This window comes from Myotis yumanensis, unplaced genomic scaffold, assembly GCF_028538775.1.
Source record: "Myotis yumanensis isolate MYYU_CA2020_CCGP unplaced genomic scaffold, mMyoYum1.0.hap1 SCAF_12, whole genome shotgun sequence".
In the NCBI taxonomy this organism is placed as follows: Eukaryota; Metazoa; Chordata; class Mammalia; order Chiroptera; family Vespertilionidae; genus Myotis; species Myotis yumanensis.
In genome coordinates this window covers 3144842-3171876 of record NW_027223763.1, presented here as the reverse complement: position 1 = coordinate 3171876, position 27035 = coordinate 3144842, and the positions used below count along the sequence as shown (strand labels likewise).

Sequence of the window (27035 nt, the reverse complement as noted above, 5' to 3'; positions counted from 1 at the left end):
AATAACAGCGGATTCGTGTGCGTGGCTCAGGGTCTGGTCCATAGTAGGTGTTTGATGTGAGGTGGCCAGCATCGTCATGTCAGTAACCGAATACTTCCCCACACTGTTTTCTAATCTGGCAAGAACCTTGTGCTTGAATAAACAGTATGCCACAAGCTTATTCAAAATACAAACCCAGGGCCATTCCAATTTGTGGGTGTTAATTCAAAAATTTCAGAAAGGCACGGTACTATTTTCAGAACTGTACTTCGCCAAGAAACCTCTCGTAAATGTATCCCCCATGACACCACACTGCGAATCCACAAAAATGCACAGCAGCTCCTTGCAAATGGGAAGTGCAAAATGAGACGAAGCGCATGCTTGCTGAAGGTAGAACCTCTGCCTCCATCAGCAGGTTACTCGCGGCAGGCTCAAACAGAAACTCCCGACTCTGGGACTGGGAGTCGGGATCCGTGGGAAGCCACCAGATATTCACACTTCCAGGAATCCTAGTCCTCACAGGCGAAAGGCCCAACCCTTCCTCACTGACGGAAAAAACCCTAATGGAATGAAGGGGTCATGGCCAGGTCATGGCCAAGGGCACAGATGGCAAGATCTTGCTCTGCTTCTGGGTCCAAGCCCTTCTTCCTTCCCACTAGATTGGGGTGGGGGTGGGGGGGGGAATGCTGGAGGAGGGGACTCCCAAATGGAAAACTCTACCTGTGGATCTGGAGTCACACGTCCTAGATGCCAGTAACCATTCTGCAGGTCCCAGGCGTGCAGGGCCAGCGTGGACCTGGGCCGCACTGGTGGTGACAGAGAGGGAAGGACTTGGAATGTAATTGAAAAGCTGTTGCTAATGGACTAGACTGAGGGGCGGGTGTGGAGAAGGGACATTCACTCTTGGCTTTGGTCTTGTCATAATCGTCTGTCTGATCTGAACCTTTCCCCCAGAGAGGAGAAGAAAGCTTCGCAGGTGTCCATGGCTGACCTCCAGCAGGTGCTCCGTGCCACGGAGCCTGCATCTCTGAAGGGAACCATCAGATGTAAGTCACTGTCGGATATAAGTCACCATCAGAACTCTGACTTACCTGGGCCCTGGTGCAGGCCACTCCCTGGGGGGACAGCAAAGCCGCGCACACAGCCTCCAGGCACCGACAGAGTGTGCTGCGAGGCTAATTACACTCTCACTCTAAACAAAGCCCCTGCTGGCAGCGCTGTCTCCCCCGCCCTCAGCTCCACTGCAGACATCCTCTAGCGCAGCGGTTCTCAACCTGTGGGTCTCGACCCCTTTGGGGGTCGAACAACCCTTTCACAGGGGTCGCCTAAATACATCCTGCATATCAGATATTTACATCACGATTCATAACAGTAGCAAAATTACAGTTATGAAGTAGCAACGAAAATGATTTTATGGTTGGGGGTCACCACAACATGAGGAACTGTATTAAAGGGTCGCAGCATTAGGAAGGTTGAGAACCACTGCTCTAGTGGGACTTGTCCCATCACAAAATGAAAGGCCTCTAGGTGGGAGCTTTGAGCCTCTGCCTGTGGATCTCGGAGCCTTTGGAGGAATGGACTCTGCACAGCTCTGACCCGCTCCGTCTGGGCAGTGAGGTGAATCCCGAGGGTCTTACTCAGCCCGCGGTAGTTCCTGGTCCCCGGCAGCGACGGGGACGCCACCCGGCACCTGTGAACATGACCTTTCACCGAGGAGGCCGAGGAAGTCGGCGGGTCCTGGGACATGGCTCCTTCTTAACAGGAGCCCAAGAGGCAGCCCAGGCCTGCGCTCAGGCTGCGAGGCCAGGACAGCTGCGGCGGGGAGGGCGCTGGCCGAGGACAGGCCCCCGGCGCGGAGAAGGGGCTGGAAGCGTGATATCACCATATTTCACCCCATCGTGTCTGAAATCAATCAGATGTGTTCATAATCAATAGCCTGTCATAGTTCAACCGACAGATTTCTCTTTCCTAGTGGGATGTAAATAAGGCGCAGCTTAGAATTGGTGACGTTGTCGATTTGATGACACGTAGCACCCCCCCCCCCCACAGCGGCCCCACCTTGGAACTTCTTATAATAAGGAGTCAGAATTAAACTGTCCTACTGTTTATGTTAATGATATGGGGGCTTTGAGATGCCTGGAGGAAGGTACCAGTATGTACGGATACACGAACCAAACAGGAGGAGCACCCTGACCTCCATGCTCACCCCTTGGACGACAAGGGCCGCCCCTCTGGGTGTGTGCGTGTCTCACCGCACAGGTAGGCCTTCTATAGAGAGAAGGGGCCTTGGAGATGGAAACCTAATTCTCTCATTAAAAGCAGAGAAAGCACAGACCCAGAGGGAAGTGACCTGCCCACAGACACAAAGCTGGAGGGCGACAGAACTCAGAACAGACGGGGGAGTGTGGTCTGGGCCACCCAGTGCACCCACGGGGTCTCCCCCCCCCCCCCCCCCCGCCAGAGGCGCAGCCAGGAGAGAAGGTGGGCTAGCAGGGGGAGACACTCCCCCAGAGTCTCTCCGCGCTCCTTCACTGTGTCCCGTGAGCGCGTCACTGTCCCTTCACTAGTCACCGTGCTGGCACCACGGCCGCCTCCGTTCCCCATCAGCTCAGAAGGCATCTACATGTTTTAAGACCAGCAAACCCCCAGGTGCAGGGAGAACCGTGACTCAGGTGTAGAAAGCTCGGGTGGGAGTGGGTGTTCAATGGCACCTGAGTGATTCCCGCCTGGTGAGCTTGGTTCTAAGTTTAACTCCCATCTATTTTCACGCTGACCTTTAAGCCGATGTAAAAGGTTGTAAAAGAAACTTAATTACTTGGCAGTCATTTGTAAAACTTGTTTTGGTTACTTGTTATTTATTTTTTATCCTTTAAATGTGTGATTTGGAGAAGGTTTGCTGAATACACTATCTTGAAGCCAATATTTTTTAAAAGGACCGAATCTCTAATTTTTTTTATCAAAGAAATGGCAGCTTGACATTACACCTCTATTACGAGAAGTTTGCCGAATTGATAAGATGTAGTCATCCCTCTGTGTTATAAAGAGTGTGTAGGAAAGTGGCTGGTGGGCCATCAGACCATGCCACTCTGCTTTAACTTTGTTGGCCAACCCCACTGCTTACCGAGACCTCTGGCGGGCAGAAGCAAAGACAGCGGTTTTGTGACCTGCCAGACACCAAGGAGAGAACTGACAGAGAAGAAAGGACACTAAAATCAATGGCTGTAGGGAAGCGCAGTTGGTAAAAGTCTTGAGTTCTGATCCAGTTTTTACCTCTATATCAGTGGTTCTCAACTTTCTGGCCCTTTAAATACAGTTCCTCATGTTGTGACCCAACCATAAAATTATTTTCGTTGCTACTTCATAACTGTCATGTTGCTGCTGTTATGAATTGTCATGTAAATATCTGATATGCAGGATGGTCTTAGGCGACCCCTGTGAAAGGGTCGTTCGACCGCCAAAGGGGTCTCGACCCACAGGTTGAGAACTACTGCTCTATATGAACAAGCTTCATGAAGTCTGAGCAATATCTCCCAGTTTTGAAAAAAGTAGCTGTCATTCATCCTTTAACCGGCATGTACCACATCCTGTACCATCCTCAGTGCAGAGATGAGCAAGGCCAGCCCCCGCCCTCAGCGCACAGCCCAGAGGCAGAGACACGTCAACGCCCGGTGTCGGCTGAGAGAAGGACAGAGAGGAGACACGTGGGCTGTATGAGGAGGGACGTCTGTGGGACCGGCTGGGGCTAAGGAACAGGATCCACTGACTAAGTTGAGGGCAGAGGGAAGATCTTTGGCGGGACACCCAGATGACTCTCATAGACGCCAACGCCAACGCCAGGGAGCTGCAGCCTCAGGGAAAGGAGGGGCCGTGGGGGATCAAGGCAGGATCTTTCTGTTGGTCTGTGTTTCTCTGAGACAACAAATGGTGGCAGCAATAACTACTGGTATCTTGTCTAGGGGAGAGACGGCTCTGTAAGGACCAGAGTGACAGTGCAGAGGGGTTAAAAGTGAGGAAGCAGGTGAACTACAGTCGAGTGAGTCCAAGGTTACCTGGCTGAGAGCACCCACAATGGCCCACCCTTGCCTCCCACTCGGTCCAGGAGCTGCCCACACTGGTCTACAACGCTGATGCCCGAGAGTCAATGAGCCTCTCCATCACCCTAATCAGGTCACTATGAGTTATGCTCTGAGGATCAAAGGCCAAGAGAACACAAAAACAGACACGGGGCAGTCCTGGGTGCCCGAGGTTACTTATTACTGAAATGAGTGACGGGGTTGTTCCCGGCTGGGGAGTGCTCGTCCTGTAACCAGATGTGAATAGATGTTATCACTAGTCCGAGCTCCCTTAACGGATAGGCCTTGCCAATGAATTCAGCCCGACCCGCTGGGACAAGGCAGTCTGGGAAGTGAGCAAAGAAAAGTGTTCGAAGTCTCTCTCCTTCCCTGACAGGCTGAACTCTGACCAATTTGCTTCATGACTTGCTTTTTTTTAAAAAAAACCCTGTAAATATCAACTGTTTACAGTGATTATGGAAACAGCTACCAAAGACATCCAACCACAGAACAAATGAGCCCAGCGCGCCATCTAATCAGGGGAGACGGGACACGGACCATTAGGCTTGGAGACACGGCAATTATGCGAGGGGCCTGCCCCTCTCTGCGCTCCAAACCAGATCACAGCGCTATCTCAGAGTCAACGTGCAGGCGCCCCGTTTCACGGGAAAAGCACTAATTGGGGCTCTGGTCGCAGCTGCACGGCTTTGATGTCGGTTACAAGGATGAACTTGAGCGGAATCCTGATGGCCCTGCCAAGCCTGTGAGTCCGGGCAGTTAACCCTTAGGCCGTTCCTATTCCAGCCAGCGTTGCGGCACCTCGTTCCAAGCTGCTTCCTTGGGAACACCCCGCGTGACACATCCTCTGAGGGGCCTCTGCTGGGCCACCACAGAGCAGTCCAGTGCCAACCATGAGCCAGGGACGGAGGTGGCAGTGCCAGAGCCCGAGGAGCCAGGCTGCAGCCGGTCTGCGGGGACAGTGCTGCATGGAAAGTCAGAGAGTGTGGCTTCCAGGGGCCGTGCTGTCACCACTGCTGCGGCCTCCCCAGCATCCTGAGCCTCCCTGTTCTGTCTGTGAAGGTAACTGGTCCCGATGGCTGCCGAGGAGTGTTCCCCTCCCTGACAACCAGGTCAGGGTGGCAGGATGACCCAACCAGCCCGGGGGCCTCAGGCGGCGTGGGCGGGCCTTCTGCTCTGCTGGTGGCCCCGGGGAGCGGTGCACTGTCCTCTTGACAGGTGTCTGGACCCAGTGCGCCCATCAGCTCCCCAAAAGCCTGGGACAGCTCAAGGCCATGGAAAGAATCACCCCAGCCATCTCACAAGTGAAGGTTCCTAACCAACAAATGAAAGCTTTCTTTGAAAATACTTAGGAAAACGTCAGTCTTAATTGCAGGATGTAGGGAACCTACTCTACTCTGAAATCTGGGTAATCAAATAGTCGATGGGGAAGTTGTCTTTCTGGAAGCGTTCCAGCAAGTGGATGAGCGAGGAGAGCACTAATATATCAGCCTCCGCACGCTAACGAGTCTAGACGCTGAGCGTAACCGGCTGCAATGTCATCAAGAAGACGGACCCCAGACATTCTGTGCCTCCTGAGAGGGGAGATGCCCTCGATGAGGCAGCCTGGCCAGGACAAACACACAGATCACACGTTACTCTGGCCCAGCGCCTGGCCCCTGCAGCTCACACAGAGGTGGGAGAGCAGGCTCACCTCACGGCGGGGATGGCACCGGCAAAACCCACACATGGAAGCTGCCCGGGACTAGCCCGGTCCTTCAGCAACACGTGGGAGAGCGGGGAGACGAGGCAGAAGAGGGAGCCGTGGAGGGAAAACAGTCAATTAAAGAAACACAAACCATAGCGACCAATCACAAGATGGGGCCTTTGTTGGGGTCCCAGGTCAAACAAACTGTGAAAAAGAGAGTGAAGAACCTGACACCCACGAGACACCTGCAAGTCTGAAGGCTGGACACTTGGTGCTACGGAACGACTGTTGGCTTTGTTAGTAAGATCACAGGATCGTGCCGTGTATTTTATCTGTTTGTTTGTTTGCATATTTTTATTTTTTTGCACAGAAACTGTTATAAAGCTTTATTTATGTTTGTCAAAAATTGAAGTGACCAGAATACCCTCCACTCAGTGAATGCATAAACCAACTGTGGTACTTCCATACAATAGAATATTAATCAGGGATAAAAATAAATGAGCTAAGCCTTGAAAGGCATGGAGGAAACTTAAACACATCATGCTGAAAGACAGGTGTGAGGTTGAAAAGCATAAAGGTTGTATGATTCCAACCATATGAAATTTTGTAAAATGCAAAGCTAGAGAGAGAGAGAACAAAAAGATCAGTGGTTGCCAGACGTTGGAGGGCTGGAGGATGTGTAGGTGGGGCACAGGGATTTGTAGGGCAGTGAAACTATTTTTCTTTCTTTTTTAAAAAAAATATTTTTATTGATTTCAGAGACGAAGGGAGAGGGAGAGGTAGAAACATCAATGATGAGAGAGAATCATGGATCGCCTGCCTCCTGCACGCCCCCCAGTGGGGATCGAGCCGAAACCCAGGCATGTGCCCTGACTGGGAATTGAGCGGTGACCTCCTGGTTCATAGGTCGACACTCAACCATTGAGACATACCAGCTGGGCTATTCTTTTTTTTTTCCATCTTTATCATTGAAAATATTACATATGTCCCCATTTTCCCCATTTTCCCCATATTACATATGTCCCTATCTAGCCGGCCCCTGTCCCCGCCCCAGGCCTTCACTACACTATTGTCTGTGCTCATGGTTTATGCACATATATGCATATAAGTTCTTTGGTTGATCTCTTCCCACCCACCCACCCACTCCCCCTGCTTTCCCTCTGAGATTCAACCGTCTGTTCCATGCTGCTATGTGTCTGGATCTAGTGATCCCACTTCTAGGACCATATCCTAAGAAGCCTGAAGCACCAATTAGAAAGCATGTATGCACCCCTATGTTCGTTCATAGCAGCATTATTTACAATAGCTAAGATCTGGAAACAGCCCAAGTACCCATCAGTGGATGAGTAAATTCAAAAGCTGTGGTACACTTACACCATGGAATTCTATGCAGTAGTAAAAAAGAAAGATCTCTTACCCTTTGAGACAGCATGGAGGGACCTGGAGAGTATTTTGCTAAGCGAAATGTCATGTATTTTACAAGTCCTTAACTCTTTACGTATCTCTCGAACCTTTGAAATACAGACTGAATTACTGGGGATAAAATGGTGTGTCTTAGATTTGCTTCACAATCATGTAAGAGGCTGCTGGCTGTTGGGGTACACATGAGCTCATGACAATATTCTATCTACCTCTGTGTATGTTCAAGATTTTCCACTAAAAAGTTAAAAAACATTGGGGAAGAGGGGGCAGAGCACAGAGGATTTGGGGGGCATTGAAACTATTCTGTGTGACAGTACAACAGTGGGTACATGTCATGTGACACTGTCAAACCCACAGAGTGGACACCACCGAGAGCGACCTCCATGCAAGCCGTGGCCGTGAGTGACGGCTGTCAGCATGGGCTCCTCGGCTGTAACTGTGGACCCTCTGGAGCGGCTGCTGACGGTGCTGTGGCAGGGGGTGGGGGGCAGGGGGAGGGAGCACATGGAAACTGCACTTTCGCTCAGTTTTATTGTAAACCTAGAACTGCTGTTCAAAACAGACTTTATTAGGTTAAAAAATAACAGAAAAAAAATACTGTCCCAGGCTTGGTTCGACTCTCCCCCTGGAGTCCGGACAGGGGGACACACGGCTCTCAGGTCAATTACAGACTCGGATGAACCATCTCCAAGGGGAATTTTATTCTGTTTTTAACTTCATAAATACAGAACTTCCAGCAAAGAATATTTATTGTTGTTTTTCATCTCCAACCTTCTCCCCACAATCCTTGCCTTCATTTATACCACAAAACCCTAAGTAGTGTGCCAAAGAGCCCTTCCACACAGAACTGAGTGACCTTGAACTTCACAAGCACTGGACTCTGCAGCTACGACACCTGGTGACAATGTGGTGCGCAGCTTGGGCAGGTGAGTGACGCACGCAGAGGTGATGCTGTCCCCGTATTCCTCGGACCTTGGGCGCCCCCGGGTCCTGTGGCTGTGCCGGGGCCGGGGCTGGAGGCTGCGGACACTCAAGCGAGTCAAACATGGGGCCTAGCACCTTCCTTCTTGTCTCCTCAACTTCAAGGACGTCGGGCCAAACAATGAATTAAAACAGGTAAGGTCCAGGGTATCTTTGCTATCCCTTGATTTAAGCAGAGTAGGAAATTTAACCAATACTTGAGCATCTTCCTTTCAGTATTAGAAGCGTATGGTAAATATGAGCAAATACTTGTTTTCCAACTAAGTTGCATTACTGACCACTAAATATTTTTAAAAAAACAAAACCCCTGAAATTTAGTCCTGAAACAAGATCACGCAGGGAGTCCGGGGACCAGTCCTGCCGCCTGCTACTCCCCGGGCCCGGCCTGGAACACAGCAGGTGCTCGAGGAGGTCCCGGCTGAGTGAGGGAGGGAATGGGGCGCTCATGTGTCGGAGGTGGGGAGACATGTGACACCCCCATGGACACACGTCTGCTCAGTGGCAGGACCACTTGCCTGCTACCTCCTGTGGGGTAGCACCTGGCCCCAGGGAGAAGGACGGATGGATAGACAAACGGACCAGTAATAAATGCACCCACGGGACTCTGCGGGATCTCTTTCTCAAAACCTTGGGCTCCTTAGTCTGCCCAAATTGTCATTTAAACTTTTTATTTAAGACAAAACTGCTGTTTCTTTGGGGTGGGGGGGATATATTACATACATACATACACACATACATACATCACACAAGTTCGCGATGTGGAAACAGCCTTTACAAAGGGAGGTGTGTGTGCAGGGGAGTGGGGGTAAGCGAGTTGCCAGTGAACAGGAGCAGTAGCTCTGAGCCCTGAGCGGCCTTCGAAACAAGCCAGGCCCTAGGTCACTAGGTACCAAATGCTGGGCCAGCAGAGATGTCCTCCCTCAGACACACCTGCCCCTGCCCCACCTCCAGCCGGCGCTGCCGTGGCTGCAGCCAGGAGACTCGCACGGGAGAGCTGCTGGCCCGCTGGGGGCAGCCAGCTGCTTCCTGTCTGCACTGTCTTCCCACCGAGCAAGCGGGACCTCGGGACAAGGAGGGAAGGGGCACAAAATAACACATCACTCGCGGCGTATCAGAAGATGTGACAGCAGACGGGCGTGCTTCCCAATTAGTTCGGAAAAACCCCAGCCAGTGCGCACTCATTTTGTGAATCCTGCTCTTCTTGGAAACTCTCTCTTTAAATGGGTTTTGACTGTTTGGGAGAAAAGCTGTATAGAAGCGTTCGCCTGCCTTGTCCCCTTTCTTAAAAAGGCAGAGGAAATGTTGAGCATTAGTTGCTTCACTGCGGCGGAGGGGCCGTCCTAGCTCAATGCTCTGAGTCTCAGTAGACAGCAGTCGCGAGGACAGTTTCACTCCTTGTTGGGGGAGGAATCCGTTCCGTGGAGCCGATGAGGAAAGAAAACCCTGGAGGAAGAGTTTCAGTCACCCAAAAATTTTGACAGAATTTGCACATTTTAGAAGCAAGAACTAAGCCTCGGGTTTTCATCAGAAACCCGCGCAGCTTTTTTTTTTTTTTTTTATCAGGAGCTAAATCGGGACGAGGGCATCATTTGCGAAGCAGCAGGGCTTCTAATTGCAACAAACAACAGCGCTGAAATTGTTACCCGAAATACAAACACAGTGCAGAGCTGCTGGCGAGAGCGAGCGCGCGTTCTGTGACTACATGAAACTTAATCTCACACCTTGTGTGCACATTTGCTCATTCACAGCAATTGTTGCAAGTCTCAAGGAAAACCACTATTTGTTTGGCCTGAATTACAATAAATCCAATGCTTCGGATTTCTGCCCAGGGTGACGGCTCAAGGCGCTTCCCCGGGAACTGGCACCAGACACACGCCAGCTCCATGGAGTCTGCGCCATGTGCTGAAATGGAGCTAAAGCGCCATCTCTGACAATTAAGAAGTCAAACACACGAGAGCATGCACAGACGATGCAAACTTCTTTCTCCCCCAGCGTGTTTATTTTAAACCGTGGCCATTTGTGAGAACAACCCTAACTGAGCAAGCGGCAAGCTCTCCCTTCAGCAGCGACTCCTCCGAGGCAGCTTGGCAGAGGGACTCAGAGAATTCACAACCACTAGTGGCTGAGGACACGACACAATCACAGGGCGAAGCCACTGCACCCCGGAACCTCTCCCCGCCCCCGCAGGAGCAAGGGGAGCTCCGGACAGGGCACACTGCAGCCAGGAGTGAGCATGTTTCCTAACAAAACCAAACGTGACCCTGACCCTTTCTCCCACTTTATTCTGAAGCGGTCGGGAAGGTGGGAAAAGGGATTCCTGTTGGGGTGGGGGGAGCATCTTGGAAAGGAGCTACTAACTTTAGATACCGCCATGTATGTACCTATTAGTAGCAGACAGCATGTAACATGCACGTCATAGGTTCTCACACATGTGGTGTCAGCTACATGTCAGCCCCCAGGGGAACACTTCCCGGTACCTACATCGAATGTGGTCCCCTCCCCTCAGTCGAGGATGATCTTGTGACTTAACTATCAGTGTGGCTGCACCTGACGTAACTCACTGAGTCTGCTCCTGTCTCGGGCACCATAGCCCGTGCATGCCAACCTGATCAAGAAGAACCACCTGCCAAGCCAGCCCTCATGGTGCACACGCCGCCCGAGCAGGTCCTGCGAGCCCGGACGGAGCTCCCCTCATTCCAGCAGCAGCTGCTTCAAAGGCCCCTGCAGTACCAGGCGAAACGGGCTCGGCCTTGGCTGTGAGATAAATATCGGGAGTTTACTACTACGTGAACCTGGACTTCCCTTCCCGTCATTAACGACGCTTATTTTTGGCACCTGAAAGTGTGCATCTCAGACAGACGAGTAAATGTGCAGCCCCGTCCTCTGAGGCTGAGGCGGTGCGGCTTTCACTCTCAATCACGCGAGGTATGCAAGCGTTTCCATTAAGGCTAATTATATCGTCTGTTTTCATTCCACGCAATATTTTGCTTCTATGTTTGAAATAATTGAATTCATTTGCGCTAACAAATTTTCTAAATGGACACTTTAATAATTGAAATTAGCACATACTGTACCCTCAAAACAATTTATAAAACAGGCCTATTGTTTATGGTGTGCCAAGGCGGGGCTGCCAGTGACCTGCTTGGCTCAAGGTCACCATCAGTTTATATTCCTCAGGCTGCTCCCTCTGCCTTGACTGGACATGATCAGGGCCAGTGTTTGAGCTCTAGTCTCAAGAACGGGTCCAAGCACCTCCACGTAGTGTTCAAGGCCCAGCTGGTCCTCATAGCCTTCACTGATGTTCCCCACCCTCTCCTACTCTGCCTGGAACTTTCCCCCAGACCTACGTGGCTAACTCCCTCCCGCTCCTCTGTGGCTACATTTCCAGAAAGACCGCTGGCTTCGCCATCATTTGAGGGATGGAAGCTAATGGCGCTACATTCCCAGGCCTAGGCCAGGGCCCAGCACCTATCTGCTGAGGAACAAATGAACTCAGTTTACCTGACTCACTGCACTGTGTCTCTGGGTAGGTTTTTAAAGATAGGCTTATAGGCTTTTCCTTGAGTCTGTGGTTTGTTGATTCATTTTGTTTTAATTGACTTCAGAGAGATGAAAGGAGAGGGAGAGGGAGAGAGATAGAAACATCAATGATGAGAGAGAATCATCGATTGGCTGCCTCCTGCATGTCCCCTACTAAGGATCAAGCCCACCACCTGGGCATGTGCCCTGACCAGGAATCAAACGGTGACCTCCTGGTTCATAGGTTGATGCTCAACCACTGAGCCACACTGGATGGGCAGTTGGTCCACTGTTAGAGAATACTGCTGCCTTCCTATGTAACAAAACTTGGCTGACAATAGATTCCTGGGTCACACTCTCCCCAAGGTTTGTGGCCCTGCTGCTGGCCCCGGGCCCTGAATGGTGCCGGGTAAGAGCTCTGAGCCACCTGCTTTCCCAGAGGGGAGGCCCCTGCCCTTGCCCGACTGACGCAGGTGCCGCCTTTGCTGGTCGACGTCTTGGTTCTTTCATCAAGTGCACAGTGGGAGGACCTGAGGTCTGGGGAGCTGCCATCCTACACCAAAGCCTCCGGCATCTGTGATGTTCAACGCTCCGAGGAGCTCCCTGCAGTCAGCACAGAGGACCCGGCCAGCATGCCAGGGGGGTTTGAAATGGGTAACACGCAAAGGCACCGAGGTGAGAAGCAGCGAAAGATGCGGGGATGAGCAGTCAGCAGGCGATGCCATGTGCTATGTCCCTCAACTGGCCGCGCAGTCATTTACTCAGGGGGGAGCGGAAGGCGGACAGGCAGGACCCCGAGCTCCTCCCACGGCGGCCGGCGTTAAACTCCGAGAAGCTGCAATTGGAACCGGCTCCGTCTTAAAGAAAGAAATCACCCCTCCTCCAAACATTACACCTGACAACGCCTGAGATCAAAATATGTGCCTGATGATATTAAGTCAGTCTTTCAGGTATTCCAAGGCATTCCTATTTTCTTGCAAATTTACTCCATTTTCCATCTCCTCTTGCTTTCTGTTTACATTATCCCGAATGTCAGAAGGACAATATTTTGACACAATAGCAAGCAATTAAAATGCTCTGGGCCGTCATGAAGAATTATGTGCGAAATGGGTCCTCTCCCTACTAGAGCAAGTGCCAGCAAACCTCCTCAGTCTGGATTCTGCTGCGGCAACGGGAAGCACCTGCTGGGCCCGAACACGACCCACCTGGCTCGTGTCCTGCTGCGTGAGTGGCTGTCCGTCCGGCCTCAGAGCTCCACTCACATAGGAGTGCGCGCAGGAGTGTGTGCCCGGGGCCTGGGCGGCCCAAACTGTTGGCAACAGTCAGGGTTCGTGTCTATTAAGACATGGACTGAATTAGTTGACTTTTAGGTTTACAATTTTTAAAGAATATGAGCTGAGAAAATCATTCTGTAAAATACAACGAAGTAAAATAAAATCATGATATTAAAGAAGTAAAACTGAATTTTTTCCCTCCTTTACAACATTTTCTATAGCATAGTGGTTAATCACACTTTTTTAATTAAAAAAGAAAGTGACCAAGTGCCCAGCCGGTATGGCTCAGTGGTTGAGCATCGACCTATGAACCAGGAGGTCAAGGTTCGATTCCTGGTCAGGGCACATGCTGAGTTGCAGGCTCAATCCCCAGTGTGGGGCGTGCAGGAAGCAGCCGATCATTGATGTTTCTACCTCTCTCTCCCTCTCCCTTCCTCTCTGAATCAATAAAGGTATATTTTTAAATGGCCGAGTAAATATTGAGAAAATCCCCTTTGTCAGCCCTTACACAGGAACCGCTGTGAACGTAGCAGCTGCTGTTGACCTGTTGGAGCAGCGGTTCTCAACCTTCTGGCCCTTTAAATACAGTTCATGTTGTGACCCAACCATAAAATTATTTTCGTTGCTACTTCATAACTGTCATGTTGCTACTGTTATGAATCGTTATGTAAATATCTGATATGCAGGATGGTCTTAGGCGACCCCTGTGGAAGGTCGTTCGACCGCCAAAGGGGTCGCGACCCACAGGTTGAGAACCGCTGTGTTGGAGGCACCACTCCCTCTGCAGCCTATTTCTGAGCGGGAGGTTCAGCCGTGCGGGGAGGCAGAAACGGTGCTCGAGGTGGCTTTCCCCTCACTCTCTCACCTAAACGGCAACACAGCTACAAGGTGTACCACTGTATCTCTTTTTGGGGCAGAAACCAAGGTTTATGGCAATTACACTCAGTCAGCCTCGGTTCTCGAACGTCTCCCATCTTGAACAACTGGCTTCTCAGCCTGGCAACCCTCTCGTGCTGATCCCTGTAGGGTCGGCCATGAGCCTCACAGGCGGCAAAGGAGAGGATACGTGAGTATGAGTCATTTCCCGCCAAACCTCACATGAACATCTCTGTGCTGTGAATATTTTCATGATTTTTTTGGCTTTTATTTTTGCTTCTTATTAAATTTTCGTTTTTATTGTACATTTCATTTCCTTTTTGTTAAATTTTCATTTAAATTTCATGTTTTTTTTTAAGTGTTTATTTATAAACAGTACTTTAGACATGTACCGTATATAAGAAAGGTTAAAATGGAGTCATTTGGGGGTCTGGAATGGATTAATTCAACTTACATGATTTCTAATGGGGAAAAATGCTTTGGTTTTTTGAACAGCCTTCCAGAACGAATTAAGTTCGAGGTTACAGTGTAAATAGCTGGTGAGTATTAGAAAAGAACACATTCATAACCCTGCAAATATTCCATTCTTCAGACATCACTAATCAAAGTCCGAGCTTCCTTCAGCAAAGCCATGAAGCAAGGCGGTGGCTGGGTCCAGCGTCGCCCTGGGACTCCCTCCCAGGCCAGCGGCAGGAGCTGGGATGTTCTTTCACCGTTCATCCCATGAAAACGTGGCTTTTTTATTGATTTTAGAGAGAGACAGAGACAGAGAGAGACAGATACCAATGTGTGTTCCACTTACTTATGCATTCATTGGCTGATTCTTGTCTGTGCCCTGACGGGGATGGAACCCGCAACCTGGCGTGTAGGGACGATGCTCCCACCAGCTAAGCTACTCGGCCAGGGCTAAAAACACGTCTTAAGAGGCCTCTGCAGGAGGTTCTGTGGCCGCCAGTCACAATCCGGGATCACCTCTTTGTGTAAGATATATATTACTGTCTTAATGTGGTAAAATACACATACAAAAATTTGCCATCTTAACCATTTTCTTAATTTGTGGTAAAAAACACATGACATAAAACTCTGCATCTTAACCACTGCAAGTGCATGGCCTGGGTGCACTCACAGGTGGTACAAGCAGCTACACTATTTTCAATTCCACTTTCTTTTATGGAAATGCTGGAACACATCCAAAAGCAGAGAGCCGGATAATAAACCCCCATGTCAGCCAGCTCTAGCAGCTATTTCTACCGTGTCATCCTGTTTTATTTACCCCCAACATAAATGTACTTAAGAAATACCAAATCTAAAACAGGACACATATCCCGGACATCACTATCAACTCACCTCTAATATACTTCGGCAGGACCTGGTTCTATTTTAACACCCGCATGGGAAGCAATATACTCACCTTGAAAGTGAGTGAACTCGCCCCTGACTGCCTAGTTAGTCCAACTTCAGCGCGCCCTCCCGCGGCGGACGCCCTCATGGGCGGTTCCCTATCCTCCCAGTCCCCACAGGACTGCTCACCTCTGTCTCCTCACACTGTCCTTCTCCAGCCCACCATGCACTTCCCTCCGCACCTTCTGTTCAGAGAAAGGAGTCCAGCCCAGGCCCGACTGCACAGGGCCAGGCCCCAGCGGGGCTCGCGCCCCCCAACCCCCGCCCCCCGTCACGCAGACCCTGCGGTCCAGCGCATCCCTGACTCGCAGTGCTGCAAGAGTCAGCCCCTCTGCAGCCTTCCTGCTCTGCTGGGCACCGTCTGTGAGTCCATGGGCCTCGACCTCGTTTCCCTCATTCTGACCACCCTGATGTTCTTGACGGGGCCTGAAACTGCACGCACTACCTACACACTCACAGGGAGTCTCCATGAGACAGGGGCTCCCACTGGTACCGCCTCCCAGATCCCCAGTCCCTGCAACAGAATCCCCCCCCCCCCCCCCCCGCCCCTTTACTGAGCATCCTACACATTCTCCAAAGGCGGGCGTGTCTGTGACTCCAATGAGGTGCAGAACCACCGCCCGTCCTTGGGACTCGTGCCGTGTCACCTAGGATGTGATCTCAATGTCACCCTAAGAGGACGTGACCTCTGGTTCGCCCTGAACTCCAGGCTCTGCAGCCTGAAAGCCAGGGTCTGAGCAGGGCGACTCCCACAAGAGCGGGGATCTGGCGGGGCGGGCCTCCTGAGGGACGACAGCCACCCGGAGCTGACACGCTCTTATCCGCCTCTGAACACAGCTGCCCACTTCCATCGGACTAAGCTCCCCCGAGGCAGGCACATACCGCTGTGCCCTGATCAGAGGTGGAGGGACCCGTAAACACTGCGGTCAGTCCATCAGTCAGGGTCACTCCAGGTTCAGAGCGGGGTGAGCCCCGTCTTTGAAATCATAACCCAGAGGCACGACAAGAAGAGCCGGTTTTCCCTTCTAAGGCAACTTCTGACAGGTTTTCGGAGCTGCTACTTGTACCCAAATATCTTGAAGGCAGCCATGCAAAACAGCAGGCGCTTGCTATGCTCAAGTACAGCTGCCTCTCACCCAGCAGGTGCCACCAGGGGCCTGCGCCTGCGCCTGCACCTGCCGGGAGACAGCCCCTCGGATACCGCCCTTCAGGACCTACACTGGACAGCAGAGCCATGATTTCCACATTCCTCCAGCTCAGCCAGGAACCCCTGGAACCGAGGGGAGCAACCTAACTGCATCAGCTGCACAGAATCCAAAGCGGTCTGGTCTCTGCCTTCCCATCAGGGGCGAGGCAAGCCCTCCGACACTGGTCCCCGCCACACCTCGCAGAGATCTGAACCGCCCGAGCTCTGTGAATGACCTGTCCTCTCCCAAAACTCCCCCTTAGGCGCCACCCTTAATATATACACAAGCTGCTCCACACCACTGAGGCACTCAGCGGCTGGGCGTGGGGGTAGCTCCCACACAGTGAAGAGAAACTGGCTCACGGCTTCTAGATCACGTATCACCTTAAACGGACTTTCTGGGCCAAAATCTGTGGGTTACTAAGAGCCTACGTGGCAGAGAGAAAGAAAGAGAGAGACACATCAAAAGACCAACCAAGTTACTTTCCATTCCAGGAAAGAATAGAAAGGTTTAAAGAGAGAGATGCTTCACTTACAAATAGCGTTGGCTGGGAAGGGCAAGGAGTGAAATATTAACAATCCTGAAGCTCTTTGTTATGCAAAAGGGGACTGAGGAAGCCCAGCTCCTGTCTGATGAGCCACACCACCACCCACCCACCTGGTTCCTTCCTTTGCCCAGTAATGGCCCGAGTGATGTCATAACCACACGAGAGAGCTGTCTTCCTGGACATCACCTCGTGGAGAGAAATGCAATTAGAGGGCAATGAACATAATGCTCAGCCGGCCCCTCGGGCGGCCACACTGGCTGTCGTGCTTAATGGCAGGCTCTTTATCTGCTTCTCTATTTTATACACTTGCTCTGTGATTCAGTATCTACAGACGACAGTGATCTTACATTTTAGTCTCTGTTCCAGCAGGTCTGAGACAACAGGACAGAGCAGCTGAAGGCGGGCCCGGCCCAGGGCCAGGCTGTAAGGGCTGCCGTCCACGTGGCGGCGGGCGGGCTCCTGGCCCCCTCCTTGCCCTCCGCTGGTCTCCCTCATGGCCCCTGGCAGATTCTCCCCACCCTGAGACTTCTCCGGCTCACCCCACACTGATTACCAAAACTCTTGTTTCTTCAATAACAATCCAAGCTCCAGACCCACATTTCTAAAAACATTCTACTGTGAAAAATTTCAAATTTACCCAAAAGTAGATAAAACAGTATAATGAGCTCATCAGCAGCATTATGTTCTTGCCGGGCAGTTTCAACAATTAGCAACTGTTTTTATCATACACCCTCCCCACTACACACCTTGGAGAAGGGGAGGCGGAGGGTCTTAACGCAAAGTGAGGCCATCCTATTTCAGCCAAGGCCACGAGCACCTGGCACTCACCTGGCCCGGGACTCACTGCCTTCCTCACCTGCTTATAGGCAGGGCTCTGCACCTTAGACTGCCACCAATGGAGCGCACACCTCGCCTTAGTGACGGAGCGCACACCTAGTCTTAGGTGACGGAGCGCACACCTAGCTTACAGAGCGCCCAATAGGCGCTTGCAGAGTGAAGGTATAAACACACAGAAACAAAGGTCCAGATGGAAGGTCTAGAAAAGAAGCCAGGACCCAGGACTTCCCGCTGGCTTCCTGCCCGGGCCCGCACTGGTCGGGGTGAAGCGGCGAGCAGCGGCGTCCCCCTGCCCCTCTGGTATGACAGTCCCGCCCAGCGACCGATCCCAGGGCGGCTACTGGCTGCACTAACATGGCTCTCAAGGAGAAACGGGATCTTTTATGGTACAACATCTATGCTAATGAGGCATAAGGCATAGAGCATTTAAAACAAAATGTCCCTCTATTCTCCACAGACAGGTTACTGCATTAATATTGATGAGGCCTCTGCCTTCATCCCTCCCAGTTTCCTCCAGCCCAGAGAGAGGGAGGAGATAAGTAACATGAGGAATGAACTCTCCCACAGCTACAGAGCCCCCTTAGTCACCTGCACCTGTCACCAGACTCATCTTCCTGATCCCTCTGCCACGCACCCTGCTCACCAGCCCGGGCAGCTGCTCCACGGCGGCCTGAGCCTCCGGCCCTGATCCTACCCTCCTCACTCGGCAGGGTGGTCTGACTATAAGGCCAACTCCTCACCGAGGGCACTTCTGTCAGGCAAGAGGCACCTGCTCCCAGGCATTGAAACACCCAGTGTTCACTATTCCACTTTACTACGACATGAGCAGCGCAAACACAGGGCCAGAACCTCCTATAAAAAGATGTTCACCCCACCAACTCGGGGGTGCACACACGCGTGCGTGTCAGAGCATAAAGGGGAACTAGCCTATAGGGCCCATTCGCTCAGCCATCAGTACCTGAGCCAAGGCTGTTTGCAAAGGAGTCACAGAGCCCTGGTCCCCCAGGTGGTACCGTCTAACGGAAGCCCAGGGCGGGCTGTGGCTGTGGCTGTGGCTGTGGCTGTGGCCGTGGCCGTGGAGAGCTGCAGGGAAAGCTCACGGGAGGTCTGAGCCACTGACCCACACTTCCCTTCCCAGTCAGTGACGCAGACTGCGAGACACACTCCTTCTCGACCTGCTAGAAGCGTGAGCACTAACGCACAGAAGAAAGGGCATTTCAGCCCTGGCCGGTGTGGCTCGGTGGATAGAGTGTCGGCCTGCGGACTGAAGGGTCCCAGGTTCGATTCCGGTCGGGGGCACATGCCCAGGTTGCGGGCTCGATTCCCAGTAGGGGGTGTGCAGGAGGCAGCCTATCGATGATTCTCTTTTCACTGATGTTTCTCTCTCTCTCTCTCTCTCTCTGAAATCAATAAAAATATTTGAAATAAAATAAAAAAGAAAAGAAAGGGCATTTCAGGGGCTCCTCTGAGGCCTGCTCCAGGCCCTGCAGGAGAAACTGAAAAAGCGAGAACAAGGCCGCAGTGAGGCGCGCAGGGAGGAGGACTATTCGCTCTGGGCCGCACAGTGCCTCCGACTCGGCATCAGCACCCATGGGAACCCACCTCAAGTGGACAGCAACCAAAACAGCAGCAGGAAGGGCACCAGGCTGGTCAGTTACCCGGTACAGCCCCGTCAGGCAGGGCCCTGGCGGACAGGGCGGCCGCTGCACGCAGCCCTGAGCACCAGCCTCTGACACAGGCTTTCTTTCTGTCAGTGCAACAAGGTGGCGTGACAACATTTTATAGTGCCTCACCCCTGTCCCGGCCAATTATAAAACCTTCCAACAGCCAGCCACCTGTTCCTAAACCCACAACCCTGCACAGAACCAACAGACCAACGGACGGAACCTTTTTCTGTGGACAAGCAGAGACAACGAGTTACAGGACGGGTGAGCCAGTCGGGTGACCTTGCAGTGAGCCCCTCTCCACCCAGGACAATGGAGAGACCCGGACGCCCTTTTTTTTAAAATTTCAGAGAGGAAGGGAGAGGGGGATAGGGACAGAAACATCAATGATGAGAGGGAATCATTGACTGGCTGCCTCCTGCCTTCCCCACACCGGGAATCGAACTGTGACTTCCTGATTCATAGATTGATGCTCAACCACTGAGCCACACGGGCGGGGCTCAGGCGCCTTTTTGGGGCTAAGACTGGGCCCCCTCCCTGGCCGCTCCTGGAGATGGCTCCAGTCTTGCAGGAAAGCAGCAGCGAAGTACTGAGTCGGACGCTTAAACACGGGGCTAATAACTGAGCTCCGAGGTGTGTTATTGGGCACTGATCTCTTCCTTATTAATACGGCCCCGCCGGAGAGGTGTCTCGTGTTCCAGAGGCAAACACTGTTTCAATCTTTAATTACATCCTCCATTTCAGCTCTTCTGGGCGTTGCAGCCACCAAGACCAGGGCTTATTTCTTTATTACACAGCCTCTCCGTGGCATTTAATGAATATTGTTACTTAATACTTGCCAATAGGGAAAGAAGGATTTAGCGAACTTCTGCTCAAGTTTTGATGACTTTTTCTAAAACTCGGGAAACTTACAGCTGCGAAGTTCTCCGTGCCTTTCGGGGACACAACGTCCAGGCCACACACTTGCTCTGTTCCCCGGCCCAAGCCGAGGGGAGTCCGCCTGGGTCACTCCATCCGTGGAAAAGGGGGCCCAGGAAATGATGCCCTGGTTTCAGAAGCTCATGGCAACAACCAGTGGGCTCCTCGCTCACGCTGTATTCACTGGCCTCTGTGCAAAGGCAGCACCTCCCGCCCTCTCCCCCCATGAAAATATTCTTGTCCATGTTCCTGCCACCATCCATGTGGAAGCATTTAATTAGCAGCTTATCAGCATAAACAAATTCTGCCCTCGACAAAACACCAGGATCCCCCGAGCCACCAAGAAGGAAACAGCGCCCCTGACGGAAGCGTCACATTCAAGTGGCACCGCATCAGGGTTCCGTGACGGCCCAGCCACGCGAGACCTGGTGTCCCCTGTGCGGCTGAGGAGGAAGTCAGCCACGGAGGTGAGGGTGACGGAATGGCCAGGGCGCTACAGGAAGGGTCATCCGGCCACGTACCCGCCTTGGTCTAATGTCAGCAACCACGATAAGCTCCTGCCCTTTCCTCACGGGCCCAGCACAGGTCCAGGCCGGGCTCTGCTCGCTGATGCTGCTGGCCTCACGCTAAGCAGGGCAGACGGGCGCTGCCTCCCGGGAGCAGCCGGAGGACCGCCCCCTCCTGGGAGCCCGCGTGGGACTTCAAGTCCGAGATCTGGGGAAACGGTGCGCAAGGTGGTGGCGGAACATGAGTCCCTTTCAGTTCAACTCCCGGAGCCACACTAGTGGCCGCGCTGAAGGCTCAGGCGAGGGCCTGGTGTGCGCCGTCACCTCCCTGTCACCTCCCGAACCGGCGGCACTGCCTCCCAGCCCACTGGGCCTGTTGTTACTCACACGGGAGGCAGGTCTGGGGGGCGGGTGGTGGGTTGCGGGGGTTAAACAGCCCCGCAGCAGAGGACAGGCTCCGCGCACACCCAGGAATGCTAGTCAGCGAGAAGATGGACGGCACTGACACATACAACACAAGTGAGTCTCCAACACCGGGCGGAGCCAAAGAAAACTGTTCTGCACGAGGCCATTTCTGTGGCATCTGCAAGAGGCAAACTAGGGCGCAGGGACAGAAACCAGCCAGTGCTGCCTGGGGCGTGAGGAGCGCAGCCCAGCAGTCGCCTCCTCCAGGGGGTCCTGCTGGGGAGGGGCCGCCGGAGCAGCGGGTGATGAGCCGGGTCTCCACGGAGGTGGGTTGGGTTGGCGTGCTTATACTCTGCTAGGATGACCCAGGACGAAGGGGGACACGGATGAGGGGGAGAAAGGAGACCAGGGCAGGGGCTGGGCAGGTGGGTGGGCAAGCGGAGGGCTGTGCTTGGCTGGGCATGTGTTAGGCACCTCCCGGGGACTAGCAGAGGCGCCATGAAGGGAGATGTGCCCTTGATTTAGCAGCAGGACCTTTTCAAGAAAGAAAACGTGATACAAGAGAAACAGCCTGTCTCCACAACTTCCAGGCGATGAAGCCGTATTTTTTATACTAACCTTTCTGTGAAACCATTGACTTTTATTCCCTGGAACGGGAGTGAGCTCTCTGTGCAGAATAAGGACAGAGAGGAGCCTTCAGCTCGCTACCGCCCAAACCCACGTTTACCCCGCCCAGGGCACACTGCTCCTTCAAGAAAACGATAGCGTCTCCTTCAAAACATTCATGGGCCCTAGTTTTTGGCTGAGAGCATCGGCCTACAGACTGAAGGGTTGCGGGTTCGATTCCAGTCAAGGGTATGTACCTTGGTTACAGGCTTGGTCGCCAGCCCCAGTCGGGCGCATGGAGGAGGCAACCAATCAATGAGTCACTCTCACATCGATGTTTCTCTCTCTCTCTCTGTCTCTCCCCTCCCTTCCATTCTCTCTACAAATCAATGGAAAAAATATCCTTGGGAGCAGATTAACCAAAAAAGACCAAAAAAAGCCTCCACGTGAACACCGGGAGCCAGGGGGTGAGCTGCCGTCAGTGCCCTCTGAGAGCTCACGTGATAAAAGATCTCTCGCAACAAGCACATCTGTGTCTTCTCTCAAGCTTCTTTGGAGGGGGAGCCAGCTCTGGATCACTGATCCCACCAGTCCTATCGGGACACGGGAATCGGAGTGCTGCATTTAAAAACCACACCGCCCCAGGGGCCTGCACCCCTGCCGGGCCTGTGGTCTCGGCACTCAGAGCCGGTTCTGGTGCTGCAGCCTGACTGCCCTCTGGTTGCTGGCAGGAGCCACTGCCCACACCCAGCAGTCCCTGCCCAAACCCAGGGCCACTGCCCACACCCAGCAGTCCCTGCCCAAACCCAGGGCCACTGCCCACACCCAGCAGTCCCTGCCCAAACCCAGGGCCACTGCCCATACCCAGCAGTCCCTGCCCAAACCCAGGGCCACTGCCCACGCCCAGGAGCCCTTGCCCAAGCCCAGAAGCTCATGCCCAAACCCAGGGCCACTGCCTATGCCCAGGAGCCCCTGCCCAAGCCCAGGAGCCTGGCATTAAGTGCCGAGCAGGGCGAGTGAGGGCCCAGCCAGGTCCTTCACTGCCGCTTGCGCTAGTTAAAAAGCAAACCTGCTCCCTTAATGAAGCAAGGCCTCCCCCTGCTCCCCTGGCAGCCGGGAGCAGGTGGGGGATGGCGGGCCTCCCTGAGCGGGTCTCTCAGTGCCGGCCCACGGCCATCTCAGGCACGGCTGGACCATCATTAGCCGTGGCACTTTGCTGACTCCCTCCTGCTTGTTTGCGCCTGTTTCCACTCTGCGCTTCCTAAAAGCCAACGTTATACCTGCTCATCTCCAAACCCCCAGCACAGCGCAGAGGGCCAGCCACGTGAGGGCCGGGATGTTTGCTGGAAAGTAAGTGCCTGGGCTCCCAGCCCCGCCCTCTCCCCCTGCAGTCTCCTGGCTGTGACTCCTCCGGCCCTTCCTTCCCAGGGCTCTCCTCCCTCCCCTGGCGCATCCTCCCTGGATGCCTGGCCCACGGGATCGGGTGGCATTGGCGCTCCGTGTCTCCGAGGCTCCGTCATCAAAAGGAGAGACGCGAGGGCTCTCGTTCTAGGCTCCTGCTCTGGGAGACGTCACCCGCGAGGCACGGGGAGGCTCCAGTCCCTGTGGAGAGGCCTCTGTGGAGTGGAACCAGGTCTCCCATCAACAGCAGCACCAGCTCGCCCGCCAGTGAGTGCGCCACCTTGAAGTGACCTGGGAATCCCAGGCCATCTTGCCGTGGCTGCAGCCCTGGCGCTGTCCGAGCGCAGCCTTCTGAGACACCTGAGCCAGACCACCCAGCGCCATTCCCGGGTTCCAGGCGCACAGAAAAGGTGAGAGGCTGTGCGTGCTGGTGCTAACCACTGGGCCCTGGGGCAGTTTGTCAGACAGCAACAGGCAACGAATGGAGCAACCTGGGAGGGTTTCGGTGTTGTTTCATAAGGGAGTTCCAGGGGTTTTCCTAATGACAAAGTTATTTAATAGTGATGCCGTGCTTACAATACAAACTTCGAATTCGTGTTCTACAAATACAACTATGCCACGGGTGATGAATATGCAACTTTACATATTCTATTTTACCTTAAATCTAACAGCTCCACCAACAAATACTGAGCTGTGATACAGAACGATATCCAATCCTTTTTGGAGGCTGTTTTTTGGTTTTTAAAAATTATACTTACATGTGCAGAGAAAACAGTCTAGAACAATATCCATCAAAACCTTAACAATTTTCTCTGGGTGAAGTCTTATTTCTTTTTCTTTTTTGTTCTCATTTTTCCAAAAACCTAAGATAATGTATATATTACTAGTGTTCTATTTCTAATTAAAAATGTTTACAATCCAATCAAGCAGCAGCGAAGTCTTCTTGGTGCTTCTATCCTGACGTCTGCACACTGAGTGGCACACAGCAGGCGCTCCATGAAAGCGCCCTGAATGGCCTTGAGCTATAGATCCGGCCCCCGGGGCAGCAGTTCCATAAAGGGTTTCCAGGATAATGTGAGCCCAGAAAGCTCCATGATGTGAAAAGGTGACAGTCAATTCCACAGGAAACAGGCTCCTACGTATAGGAAATCATTTCAAAGTCGTATTCTTAGGACACAGCAACCACTTTTCTCTTTGAAACGGGGTATTTGAGTGATTCATTATAAATGTATAATGACAGTTGTGAGCACCTCTTTTTGCTGGCAGGAGAACAGAGTCTGTTGATTGCCTTGGTGCTTAAAATAGTTTCCGAGTGTCCTCATAATAGCATGTCACCTGTAAGCAGGTTTCAAGCCAATGCAAATGAACAAATGCTGAACAGATGGACTGAGCACGGACTTTTGTCAAGAGAGAGTTAGCAACACACACTTTTTGGCTCCGGTCTTATGGGACCATTAGAAAGCCTTTCACTCTCGCCAGAGTCTTGCCTCAGTAGACAATCCACGCGGAGAAAATGACAAGTTACAAGGCCCATTAGACTTCCGAGAGCTGGAAGCTGAGATTTAGTTATTTAAGTTATTTATATATTTATTATTTTTTGTTGTTGTTAATCCTCACCCAAGGATATTTTTTCCACTGGTTTTTAGAGAGAGTAGAAAAGAAGGTGAGAGACACAGAGAGAGAAACATCGATGTGAGAGAGACACATCGATTGGTTGCCTCCTGCACGCGGCCGACCAGGACCGGGGATCGAGCCTGCAACCAAGGTTGGAAGTTGAGATTTCCAGAATCACCACCTCAACACATGAGGACAACAGACAGAGTCACATGCCTAAGAAGCTCTCTGCTCCTGGTTAACACTGTCTCGCGTCACTCAAAGGAGTGGCCCCTGTCGTGGGAAAATATGGCACCTGTGCCTGCCGCAGGCGCACACTAACCTGCAGAGGCCAGCTGGTTCGGTCACTCTATCCTGGAAGCAAATGTTAATTGTGACGAAAACCTGAAGATCACCGAGATGTGGTCCACGGTGTCCGCACGAGAGGGAAGGTCCCTGTCGTCCAGTCACCCCCCAGCTCCGCACTGGCCTTTCTCCTCCTCACTCTCCAAGCTTCCCGCACGTCCACTCCCACCACCCTCCATGTTCCCTTCCTAAGCGCCAGTCATAACCAGAAATGGCGGCATTACTGTATTTATTCATGTGTTTAAGGGTGCCCTTTTTTTGGCCTTTTCCCCCAGTAAACGAAAAGCTCCAGGAAGATGGGACCACATCTGTCTTGCTCCGGATTTTATCCCCAGAGCCTAGGACAGTGCCTGGCAGAGAGCAAGCACAATAAGTGTTTGCTAATCAAACAGAAAGTAAATGAAGGCAAACACCTGAGTTTCATCTGCAAACACTCTTCCGATTGGGCATTTTTAGGTCAGTTGGTAACTGAGGATGTAAATGAAATAACTGCAGGGCAGGATGAGCAGGGGAATGTGTTTCAAGTCCAAGTCCAGCCTTGAAGAGGACGGCCCCTCTCGGAAGGGCACATTCTGACAGGAAAGCTACCAGCAAAGACTTGTGCCCGCATTTCTGATCCCACATCACTGAGTGAGCCTGCGTCCCCACCTAGGGGCTCCTGGTACAAAGTAACCCAACAGGGACGTGAATGAGCCACCTGGGGCATTTTGGAAGGAATACTACCCCGCTACAAAAGGAACCAAAAAAGCTGATACGAAATATTATGTATTACATATGAAGTTCAAGAACAGATACGTTCAAGAGTGAGGTCGGATAGTGTTACACTTGGGGAGGGAGGTGTCACGCGTACAGACTGGGATTCGGGCAGTGGTGGCCACCTGGATTGATCCGGCCAGAGCTACCTGGAGGTGTACATGTGTTAAACAATTACCAAGCTGCACACTTTATGAGCCTTTTACAGTTCTCTCCTAGTGAAAAAAAGAAGAGCAATATATTTCTACTTAAGAAGTAAACAGGTGCCCAGCTGGTGTGGCTCAGTGGTTGAGCGTTGACCTATGAACCAGGCAGTCACAGTTCAATTCCCGGTCAGGGCACATGCCCAGGTTGAGGGATCGATCCCCAGTGGGGATGTGCAGGACGCAGCCAATCAGTGATTCTCTCATCAACCCGGTCTGTAAGCGTGACACCCCCCTCCCCAAGTTTCCGACCTCACTCTTGAATGTATCTGTTCTTGAACTTCATATGAATGGGTCACACAATACGTAATATTTCATATCAGCTATTTTTTATCTCTCTCTCCCTCTCCCTTCCTCTCTGAAATCAATCCTACATAATAAAAGCCTAATATGCAAATCCACCGAACAGTGGAACAACCAGTTGCTATGATGAACATTGACCACCAGGGGGCAGACACTCAACACAAGAGCTGCCCCCAGCCCACAGGCCCCAGGCCAGCCAAGGCAGGTGCCAGCGGGGGCCCTCCAATCGCCCCGCCGGTTGCCCACAGATCGGCCCTGATCACCAGCCAGGCCTAGGGACCCTGCCCATGCACAAATTTTGTGCACTGGGCCTCTAGTAAAGATATATTTAAGATAAAAGTAAAGAAGAAGAAGAAAACAGGTGAGCCTAGTGCCCATTCTAACGCCAGCCCCAGCAGGTGGCTAGGTAGCCTGTAGCCTTCAAAATGTGCTCCTGGCTGGCTGGCCACTTACCCTCTGCCGACTGTGGAAATGGGACAAGGAAACAGAATCAGCTATGAGGAATCTTAAAATCCTACGTGGAAAAGTCACACACAA

The 27035-nt window shown here is 52.4% G+C and overlaps 1 protein-coding gene across 1 annotated transcript in view; it reads right to left on the bottom strand.

Annotated features, from left to right (window-relative positions):
• Positions 1-27035, bottom strand: part of MED27 (mediator complex subunit 27) — a 136954-nt gene that overhangs the window by 54856 nt on the left and 55063 nt on the right. The window lies entirely within an intron of this gene.